Here is an 11,688-nt window from a genome sequence, read left to right as displayed (position 1 = left end):
ATTTTTCTTTTTCCCAGGAAAGCACTGGAGCAGTCAAGGTGGGGAAACACTGGGGTGAGGGTAAAGGATGAGGGTCATTCACTGGGGTGAGGGCTTCATTTATTTATGGAAAGTTGGATTGACAGTAACTGTAACAAGTTGTTTTCTTGTGGCAGGTCAAAGAAGAATACCATGTGACCCACATAATTATTCCTGTGCAGACAGCAGGCCCTAATTATTGTTATGCGGAGAACGAGGAGGAAATATATTTCATGCAAGAGGAACTGGGCCTTCTGACATTAGGTTGGATTCATGTAAGCAAATTGATTTCACAGGTGGTGAGCCCAGATCTGTGTTTGCACAATCAAGACGAATTTCATCCATCTGTGAGCACCCACAGTCACTGGTGTTCTAGTGTTTAGTCAAAAGGCACATTCCTTGGTGCATTTCACCTTTATTAATTTACCTCTTCCTCAGTGTAGTTCTTCATTGTTCCACTTCTTGGTTAATGTGTTGTGCATTGTAGACTCCCTAGGAGGTAAGAAAACATGGTGTAGACACCATCACCCTAAATGCTGTATGGAAGTATTTCACTCAGTCAAGAGAGTTCCCTCTGTTGATATCTTTTTGCCTTTATGAAGAAGTACTTGGTTTTGTACACCCAAAGAGCTTCTTCATGCAAAGTTGCATCCAAATTTCCTTATTTGCCTTACAATAATACACCATGGCAGATGGAAGTAGGTTCTGTGAAGCCAGGTGAAGGCAGGAGATAATCCCCTGGAGGCTTTTGTTTGCTGAGATTCAGAATACCTGGTAAATGGTGGGTGTGACAGCAGGAGAAGTGACTTTCTGACAGATAATAAGACCTAATGGGGACTGCTTGAGCACAGTGGGTTATTCCATAACAAAAGGCTGCAGGAGAACTGGTCATGGGTTTCCCAGAAGCCACAGACCAGAGAGAGAATTCAGGATGTGACCTAGGGACAATCTCCATCTGCAAGGGGATTCAGTTCTCATGCTGGAGCTGGGGTTCATTGATGAGTTTGGCTTCTGAAATTTAAGCAGGCCATGGTGCCAGAGACTAAAAGGTTTTCATAGAAATACAGTATACAGGCAGAATACTGGCATCCTGTCATTCAGGAGGTAAGACTTCTGGATGATGACTTTGGCACCAAAAAGTAATAACCAGAAAGAAAGAGGCTTGAAAAAAAATGGGTTGAGTTTACGGCTATCTGGGAGTCTTACAGGACTGTCATGTTGAGTCTTCATCTAAGCTGTAGATCCCATAGGAAGGGAGAGTCATGAGGCCACTCTGTGCAGAACTAGTTTAACAGAATCTTCAAATGTACATGAATGGGGCAATGGCTTGTTTTGTTGGTTTTACCAGTTTTTACTTCCTTTCTTTTTCCAAATGTTTTCTATTTTAAAATATAGCTAATTTGTAAGTATGCATACATTTGCAGTGTAATTAATGACTTCTTGATGAAACATCCATGTGAATAATACTCTTAGAGAAGGAAACAGGAACCTTCCAAGGGCCTTGTCAAGCTTTGCAACTTCTCTCTTCTGAGACTGATCTCCTTCTTGTTCTAACCATCTCTTTCTCATTTCATTAGTATTCATGTACTAAGTGTGCCTTCCTCCATGATATCAGCATTTCAGTACTGCTTGTGTCTTGAAATGTAGAGGTTAGATATTTGGTTTTTACATCTGGCTTGCTTGCCTTAACATCTGCAATGTTCATCCCCTTTGTGGCATGCAGTTGCCTGAGGTGTGCTTAAACCTGGCAGGCTATGAAGGAAGGGAGGGAAGAGGCATAAGTTAATGCAACAGTACTAGGTAGAGTAACACAAAATACGACCAGATGTGGCTTCTCTTCACATAGGAAGATATCCCACAGCTCTTAATGGCAGGGAACTGAAGACTCACAGAGTCTGTTGAACTGAGGTTCTAAATAGTTTGGGAACTCTTCGTAAAGATGGAATAGATTCTATTGTTGGCAGGAGGGAAGCAGATGTAGGTTAGAAGCTAAAGGACAAACTTGGAATGGTTATTGTTTAGACATGAGGTATAAGTAAATATGGATGAATAAAAGTCTAGTCCTCAGTGAGGGAACAGCCTCAAGTAATTTTTTAAAGCTCAGCTTCTAATGACCTTATAGATTAGGTTGATAAGTGAGGTCATTTCCTCTTCCTTCTCCACCTAGCAGACCACAGATGTGTCCCAGCATGATTTGGCGAGTCATTGTGGGAGGCAGTGGTTGAAAATTCTTGGGGCCTGCTGTGTTGGGTATGTCATTGGGCTTACTGTGATTTCTTGAATTCTTTTGTCTCCATAGACCCATCCAACCCAGACTGCCTTTTTCTCGAGTGTGGATGTACACACACATTTTTGCTACCAGAAGATGCTGCCAGAATCAATTGCAGTGGTGTGCGCACCCAAATATAAACAGTGAGTATATATAATTTAAGCCTAGACGGTACAAGAGCAAAATCCTCTATGGCTCAGAACACTGTAAAAACTAAGTAATATCCAGAAAGTCTTAACTGAGTGCTATAGAAGCCCCCTTTTAAGGTGAACATTCCAACACCAGCTGCTCTTAATAGATGTGCTGACACCACTGTTCGTTTTCTAAGACAAAGCACAAAGAAGTGATCTCAAGTGTCAGAGGTTGAAGATATTCCACACAAGAAACTGCCTAAAGTGTCATTCTCAATATCACCTTAGTCTGAATTCCTCAGCAGAGCTAGTGTTGGGAAAGCAATGAATCATCCTGTTTCTTTGAAAGAATTTTGTACCCTGGATAATGTCCCACAGGAATTAGTGGTCATAGGTTTGAGCGCTACCCCATTTATTCCTGACAGTGATTGGCCTGAACTGGATTGATTCTTCTTTGTGCTCAATTCTACTGTTGAGAATTTTATTATTAAGTCAAACTACAAGAAAGGGATCAAGAGAGAGAAAACCATAGAGAGAGATACACGTAAGGAGAGGAATGAGAAGGAGAGAAAAGAGAGGAAGAGAAGGGAGGGAGGACAATTAGGACTATGACAAAGAAGACATAGTCTAACAGAACTTCAATTATAGTGTTTACTAGGAATAGAAGGAAGACATACACATCATCTGTGCGGGAGGAAGAATTGTGCAGGTCAGAGCAGAGAGAGCAGGAGAGCAGGGGAATAAGTGTAGGTATGAAAGAGAAAGAAGAGAGGACATAGAGGAGAGGAGAGAGAGGGAGGAAAGAAAGGGGAAGGGGAGAGAAGAAGATGGAAAGAGGGAGAGGAGAGAGAGACGAATGCGTGTTGTGGGGATTTCTGTTTGACTGTGAGTCTGCCTTTCTCTTTTCAGAACAGGAATTTTCACACTGACAACTTTTGGATTAAAAGAAATATCAAGCTGCCCCAGGAGGGGCTTCCATCCCCATAATCAGGACTCAGCTCTTTTCTGTGTAGGTATCTGTATACAGGAGAAGAAACATAATAACATTGTGAGAATATCCAAACCCTGTCCCACAAAATTTATAAGAGCCAGGGATACAACCACAGAGATTCAAGGAAGCTTGAAATCCTGGAATCAGAATGCTAAGTCTAAGAGGTAGAGCATTCTGTGTGTGATTACATGTATCATAATTAATATGTATATGCATTTGTATAGAATTTGGATCACACTCTGATCCTAAAGGGAAAATAACACTTGTGTACATTTCAGCTCTTCTTTTAAAAAGATATATAATTTTATATTTCATTATATTTATACCTGTACTTTCATTGTGTAGCCTTTTAAAAATAGAACATATTTTTATTTTAATTTGTTGTCTCTGTGGATTTTCACATGAGAGTTTAGTGCCTGTGTGGTAAAAGACTTTTGCAGATGCCCTAGATATGGAGCAAGGCAGTGAACACTTCCTACTTCCCTTCAAGAATAGTAGGTGTTGTTAAACCCAGCACTATTCTCAAGGCCCCACCTTGTAAGTCATGGTTCATACCAGGGTGATCAGTTTTTTTGTAGCCAGAAACTTTCTACCAGAACTGTTCAAAATTACCTAGCTCCATTTTGGAGTACAGTAATGTTGTTTCTGAGATATTAAAAGATATTGCTCATTTTAAAAACGAATTATCTAGAACAGGAGTTCCCAAGTTGCCAATTGTAATAACCCCTTCCATGGTGAAAAACACCCATAACATAAGCTCTTGGGCAGTTGCAGTAGATCATCAATTTGAGGCTAATTGATGTTACATAATAAGACTTTTAGACTGATGATTACCTGTCATGTTGTAGACCCAGAGTGACCATCCCTGAAATGTCAGTAATGTCACCATTACAATCTGATTAATGGAATGACTCCCCTCAAGGTCTATTGGGTCACCTTTGCCATCTGATGTACATTATGACTCCAATGGTGCACTGCACTTACACATCTCTAACAACAAACACAATAACAAAAACAAGAACAACAAAAAAACTATTTGCTATGTGACTCTGGAAAATAGATGGAAAAGATCCTGAGATACACAGAGATGATTGACTCTAAACATGAGGCATGAGGAGAACTAGGTGGGAGTGTTGGGGACCAGAACTTTTGACATTACTTCTAATGACATCAAGATTTCACCACTTGGCTGAGAACTATCTGGCTGCAATGAAATTCTTCAATCAAAACTTACTGCTCGGGATGTGGCTCAGTTGTGATAGTGTTCCAATTTTAAGCATTAGTATCTGAAATCCTTTCCCAGCACTGATGAAAACAGTTGTGCTTATGTTTGCCTATAATCCAGCACTGGGAACCTCGAAGCAGTAGAATAATGTCAGGATCCTTCTGGCTTAGCTAGGCTATGTGTGCTAGCCTATGTTGCACAAGGCCCTCTTTTGGTATAAATAAAATGTACAAGTTGTTTCAAAACTGATTTCCATTCCCTAACAATATTTCCCTTTTTCCATTGCAGGACTGCCGTCATGTCACCATCCAAAACAGCAGGGTGACAATCACGGATTTGCGATGAGTAAATCCCACAGACCCACCTCAGTGGGAGCCTATGTGTGTGTGTGTGTGTGTGTATGTGTGTGTGTGTGTCTGTGTGTGTGTGTGTATTTTGTATATATGTGACTGAATGTATGGTGGTGTGTATCTGTGTATGTATGTTAACCTGTGTTATGTATGTTACATCTGTGTTAAGGATATCAATGGTATAGTATGTATTTATGGCACACTGTGTTCATTCACAGAGCCCAGATGAACTTAGTTCTACATTTCTGTTTTAGCAATTAGGAAAAGCTTCAATAAAACACAGAAGAATGTGATACATAAAGTCAAGACCTCTTGAGTACAAACCCTGAGTCTAGATGTGAGATCATAGAAATTTATTTGATTTCAAGGTGAGGTGGCTATATTTTTGACTTGTCAGTAATATCTTTCGTCAATAATGCACAAAGTGAGAAATGTGATAAGGCAATATGGACAAAGCCATCAGCTCAATCACAGGTATCGCAAAGGAAACATAGTCTGCAATATGTTTTAATTTATGACATTTGCTATATTCATGGCTGAATTTTGAGGTGAAAGATCATAGCTCTTTTGAATAAGAGAAAATTGATCTAATATTGCATTCTACTAGAATTACAATTCTAGATTGTGAATGTAATTTTCTGTTTTTTGTTTCAGCCTCTTGTATTTGTAATGACACCTGATGCTAGAAACCCTTTGACTAACATTTCCTGACTAAAACAGACTGTATGGAATATTTAACGTAAAAGAGGGATGTGTATGAATTGAGAACAAAGAGTACAAAATGCAAGTTCTTAAAAATAATTTGATATTAGGAATCATTTAGAGATTATATATACTGTAAAAATGAATAAAACAATGTTTACATATTTTATGTCAACAAAGTATAATAGTAGATCTTAGAACATGATGGGATTTCAAATTTAATAAAGATTCCTTTTATTGCATTGTAGAAACACAATGTTAGAAAGGATTTGAACATGACTGGTGGCCCCTCCTTACCTTGAGTACCACAGGGAAACCTTTTCAAGATGACAACCTTCCTGGTAAACATTTTATTCTTATGTCCATCCTTACTACAAATGTCCCTGATAGCGAAGCAAAATTTATTCCCATTACCCAGATATACAATCTTCTGGACCAGTTTTGATTTTCTGTGCAAATATTCAGCAATACATCATTTCTCTACATGAAATCTTACAGTAAATATATAGTTAGGTTATTTATACTTAGTAATTATGCCCTCAGATGACATCTTAATTGTTTTCTTTTAAATTAGTCATATAGTCTATGAAAACTTTAGTAAATTCTATTTTCATTTTATATTTATATATTAGGAAGAGCTTTCTAAATCTACAGTCGTCACACATTAGACCAGTTGTCTTCCTATTCATCGTACTTACAAATTGTTCTATTTGGCTTGCTTGCATTATGCATATAAAACTGTTTACATTTTATTTTCCTTTCATTTGAATTGAAATTAGTCTATTATTGGGAAATGATATAACAATTAAGATTCCATAACTTAATCTGTTTAAGGTGTATTTCTTCTTCCAAAACAATTTGTATCATTGAAGATCATTCAATTAGTATTAGTAAATTAATAAATTACTAAGGGAATAACAGTACTTAATGAATGTATGATTTCTTCTAATGAGAAGATAATTGTCAAGGTACTTGTGGTCCAACTCTAAACTCCTGCTTGTTTGAATTTTTATGCATGTGTAGGTTAGAAAGACTGATTGCATATCCAGTACCGAGGAGACCAGGTAATGGAGAAAGCAAAAGTGTTAGTTGTTGATAATAGCAGTTGACACAGCTTGTAATTAACTATGTGGTATTTGTAGATCTTCAAACAATATTAATTAGTAGGCACAAATTAATTACAAATTAACTAATAGGCATAAGTGAAAAACGATACTTTCACGATTGCTAAGCAATAGAGCTCACTCTCAGAATTAGTTACTACAAGTTCAGCAGGTTTAGTTATGCTCTGTGCAGCTGTGTCTTCCTATGTAAGTATGGCATAACATCTGGGTGAGTAGGTGTTATAACAGAACATAATACATCATATAATTTACTATAGTCAGTCTTTAGTGTCTGCAAGACCCATATCTTCATACATTTTTGTCTTCTGTACTCATTGTTTCACAGTTCTGAACTTCTGTGTAGACAAAAACATTATAGCATTCCTTGTGAGAGACTGTGAGCAGAAAGCAGATGTCCTGTGGACTGAGCAATGGATGTGCGACACATGATTAACTTCAGACTGTGTCTCCATCAGATCTGTTCATGCTCATTTTTCTCTGCAACCTGGTGCACTCTCAACTTTACATTAGTTCAAGTAATGTTCTGATAATCTACTTTTCCAAATTTTTACTGCATATGTAATAATACTAACCCAATTTGTAGGATAATAAGCATTCAACTCATGAACCAATCACTTTTATGCTACAAGTATGATGTTTGTTTTATTTAATTCTTTACATAAGATTTGTAGGATGATTGCCAATTGAATGTGACTTTCTCTAGAAGCTGGCATTATGGGCCCACAGATCAGTACACATAAAATAGATTATTCTGGAAAGATTCTTACTTAGGCTATGTACCTATATCTCAAGTGGTCATTAAGACAGATTGCATAGTTCATTCTTGAATTTATGTTTTATGTGAAGCTCCTATACATAATTTATTTTCATAAAAAGTAATGATTATCAAGAGTGTCTTCTATGGTAATTTGAAGCTTCTGGATTCTTTATCAGTCAAAATATGCTAATACACAACATACCTGAATATATAGGTATCATTTTAGAAATGTAATTTTTGGGACTTGCATTATAAGTTGATGTTTTCCCTGATGGTACTTTAGCTTTGCCAAATTATGTTTCTAATATATTTCTTTGGAATCTTATATGTATCATATTTTGGAAATAGGACATTCACTGTGATCTTCTCAGCCTATATCATACTGTATATTTAGCATCGTGTAGGATAAAAGACATAGAGGTTTATGTGACTCAGTAGGAGAAGTACTTAACTAATATTTGTAAGAATCTATATTTATTAGAAAATTTGTCAGAAAAATGGTAAATTATCAGAAATACCTGTGGTGTTCTTGTCTGTAGAAAGATTTTTATTTGTTTTAGGTGACTTCTAGTCTCATCATGAAACCCAGATTTGCCTCAAAATTCTGATGTGTTTATTTCCCCCTCTTGATTTATGTGGGATTACAGATATCTATGACTATGCCAGCAGAAAAATTTTCATAACACTGCTGTGAAAACATTAAAAACCAAACTTCCTAAGTCATACTTTCCTCAACCACAAAATTTACAAAATGTAAATGTTTAGACAATGGGGTTGGAGAACTCAGGTTTGTTTTTGATATGATGTAGCCACCAGCAGTCAGCTACAGGAGCCAAACTCTATGATGATTGTGGGGTACAAGGATACATGCTATGCTATAATAATAATATATATTATCTGAACATAGAATGAGGTATATGGATGTTAGTGAGACGTGTATTAGTGAAGTAGAGAAAATCAGAGGCATTAAAGTCAAATTTACCCACTTCTTAATTTTGTGTAAACTTCTACAGTGTTGAGACTGAGTTCACAGCTTACTGTCCTCAACCACTTCACAATTCTGAAGTTCTGTCTCATAAAGAAAGTTAGAAATTTTCAAGGAAAAAATGGAAAGAAGGAAAGAAGTAAGGAAGGAATCTGATTCATAGATTATCTATTTATCTCATGTTATTAAGTAATTCTTTATAAGAACTATATATTTTTTAAAAAATTAACATTTTCTTCTCAATTCAAAAACCATTTTCTAGTAGTTGTACCTAGACATCTGAGACCAGGAAGTGTTAAGTGCTACATAAGATATATAGACAAAACAGCGCTTCTATTCAATTCAATCACTGTGTGTTTGTTCTAAAGTGACTTTTAGGATAAATACATCAATTTTTCATAAAATCACTCTTCTGAACACTGGAAAGTATGGATGACAGTATCCTCAAATACTGGCAAGAAGAAGCAGTAATGTATTCCATGATTCAACAGGATTTATTTCTACCTTCCAGGCCCACCTTTGACAACTTGACTTTGGTTCTGCACATTTTAAAGGAAAGTAAGCGTGATACTTATTTTTCTCACTGTTGTCACAAATCCCATAATCGAAGCAGCTGGAGAAGAAGCGAAATTCATTTGGATCACAGTATATGGATAGTACAAGAGGAAACCAGTGAATGGTGATTAATGTACAAGCCAATTACTCACAAAAATGCCAAAATTTATTGGTGGGAGAGAATTGGACCTTGAATGATTTGGTATCACAAACCATTGAGATTCAGAAACCATTTTGGAAGAAGGTTAGGACGTGTGTAAGAGCTGAGACTGTAGACAAGGGTAACAGCAATAGCAAACATTTTTAGAAATGACAGAGCAAATGTGACCTGCACAAGAACTGCACAGAACTTTTCTTGTCAATGTTCCTCATGGATGATATGGGACCCAACCTGAGGGACAGTAGTCACTTAGTGATTGTTCAGAAATGGTTAGCATTTTCTTTAGTGGTGCAGTTCCTGACATAAATGCTCTTTTCTCAGGAAATGTCATACTGGATACTTAGGCAAGAAACTACAATTAGACTCAGCATTATTATATTACAGAAGACATGAAAGTGGAAAGGAATGGTGGTTTCAGCAAGAGGGGGAGAAGTATGACAGTGGGCAGTGACAGTAATATCTAAAATTCATTATTTAATCTCTGACACGGTCACACAATAAGAGAATAAAATAAGATGGGCTGATACTTTATTTAGATTTATTAAAGTTTGCCAGAGTATTCAGAAAGCTAAGTCACAAGCCATAGAAGTCAGGCACAGATCTTCAATCCCAGGACTCAAGATTAAGAGATAGATGGGTTTCTGTGAATCCAAGGCTACCAAGATCTATACAAGCTTGATCCAGTCCTAAAGAGGAACAATTGACACAAAGACAATCTCAGCACCAGGAATCATATGCCTTTAAACCCAGCACTAGAGTGGTATAAACGATAGAAGTAGGGTCTTTAGTAGACTATCATGGATTTATTCTCCAGCCACAATGAGGATAGGAAGACCCTGAAGTCTCCATATTCTCTAGCCACACTGTGGATAAGTTATAAATAGTCTTAGGGTTGGTGTGAGCCAGAATAGCCTTCCATTCTGAGGTAGAAAAGAAGTAGTGTTCAGCTGCTTTGCTTTTCTGATCTTCAATTGAATTGTAACCCCAATATCAGTCTCTGGTCCTTTTATTTTTCATGCTACAGAAAGTGGGAAAGGGAGGAAGAGGGGAGTAGGGAGGCAGGAGTGGTGGAATGAAGGAAGGGCATCATGGATACTGTTCTGTGTATAAAGGTCATGAACCAGATGATGATGGAGTCAGAAGGTCTTTTCTTGACCTCGTGTACAGGTTCCTTGGAGTTGCTGGAGAGAGGAGGCCCAGCCATGCAGAGTAGATGCATACTGGTAGCAGATGGAGCAAGGAGGACGAGCCATGAAGAAGAAATGGATGCAGAGAGCTGATGGGGCCAGGAGGACCAGTGATGCAGAGAATTTTGATCCAAGGAGCCAATGGAAACTGGAGGACCAGCTAGGGTGGAGGTGTCAGTGGAAGAGATACATAGAACTGTTCAGTAACAAAGTATCCCAGACAGTCTCCCTCCAGTGACATAGATCTCCAACATGTCCACCCATATCTGGATGAGATTGATCACAGTGATGATGTCAGTGTCCCCATTTACCTCATTATTGTACTTTCTTTTCTCCTGGCCTTTACAGCTAGGCATTAGTTATGTTGTCATCTGAGAAGAGCCAAACATAATCTGGTTGTTTCCTAATTAACTGACTGAGTAAATTATGTTTTCATTTTCCCTTTATTTTACTAATGTTTTAGACTAAAATGTCTTCATACTCATCATCATCTTTGTTCTTCCATCTTCCTCATTGCTTGGAAGATACATATATGTGTGTGTGTGTGTGTACTATCTTATATGTTTGTGTCTGTCTGTGTGTGTATAATCTTATATGTGTTTATGCATATATGTATACATGTATATATATGTATATATTTGTTTGCATTTGTAATCTTATGTTTCCATGTATGTTCTTGTGTGTATGTGTGTTTCCCAACACGGCTGAAAATCTCAGCCTTGCTTAAGTTTTGCTATTTCCCTTTTCTCTACTGAATTCCAATTTAAATAGACTATGATATATCATCCAGTGATAATTTTTTAAACAATATGTATTTTTTTAAAGAGGGGGTTTCTTTGTGGAACTTGGATACCAGGCTTGATTCTAAGTCAAGAGTTCTGCCAGTCTCTCCCTTCCATGTGCTGGGATTAAAGGCATGTGGCACCTCTGCATGACCTTTTTACATTTTTTTATTTATCTTTTACATTCCAATGCCATTACCTCCCCCCATCTCTCTCACAATTCACATCTGCCCCTCAGAGGGTAACACCTCCCCTAGTAAGCCTGCTAATTCATCTCACTGAGGCATGAAAATGGCACCTCCATACCATCCACACACCTGTGTCTCGTCTGAACAACTGATCTCTCCATAGAATGGGCTCCGCTAAGTCTGTTTGTGTATTAGATTGGGTCTGGGAACCACAGCCAGTAACCTCATATGTGTCCCATCCACACCATTGCCACCTTTGTTAAG

At 37.6% G+C, this 11,688-nt stretch overlaps 1 long non-coding RNA gene across 1 annotated transcript; it reads left to right on the top strand.

Moving 5' to 3' along the window:
• Window positions 1–2,344: 2,344 nt before the first annotated feature.
• LOC127217070 (uncharacterized) lies at window positions 2,345–4,992 on the top strand. The gene is made up of 3 exons (XR_007834066.1): window positions 2,345–2,430; window positions 3,328–3,427; window positions 4,923–4,992. It is a non-coding gene; the product is annotated as an uncharacterized LOC127217070 (long non-coding RNA).
• The last annotated feature ends 6,696 nt before the right edge of the window (window positions 4,993–11,688 follow it).

The sequence above is a fragment of the Phodopus roborovskii genome, unplaced genomic scaffold, assembly GCF_943737965.1.
Source record: "Phodopus roborovskii unplaced genomic scaffold, PHOROB, whole genome shotgun sequence".
Taxonomy (NCBI): Eukaryota; Metazoa; Chordata; class Mammalia; order Rodentia; family Cricetidae; genus Phodopus; species Phodopus roborovskii.
This window is presented reverse-complemented; position numbering and strand designations above follow the sequence as displayed.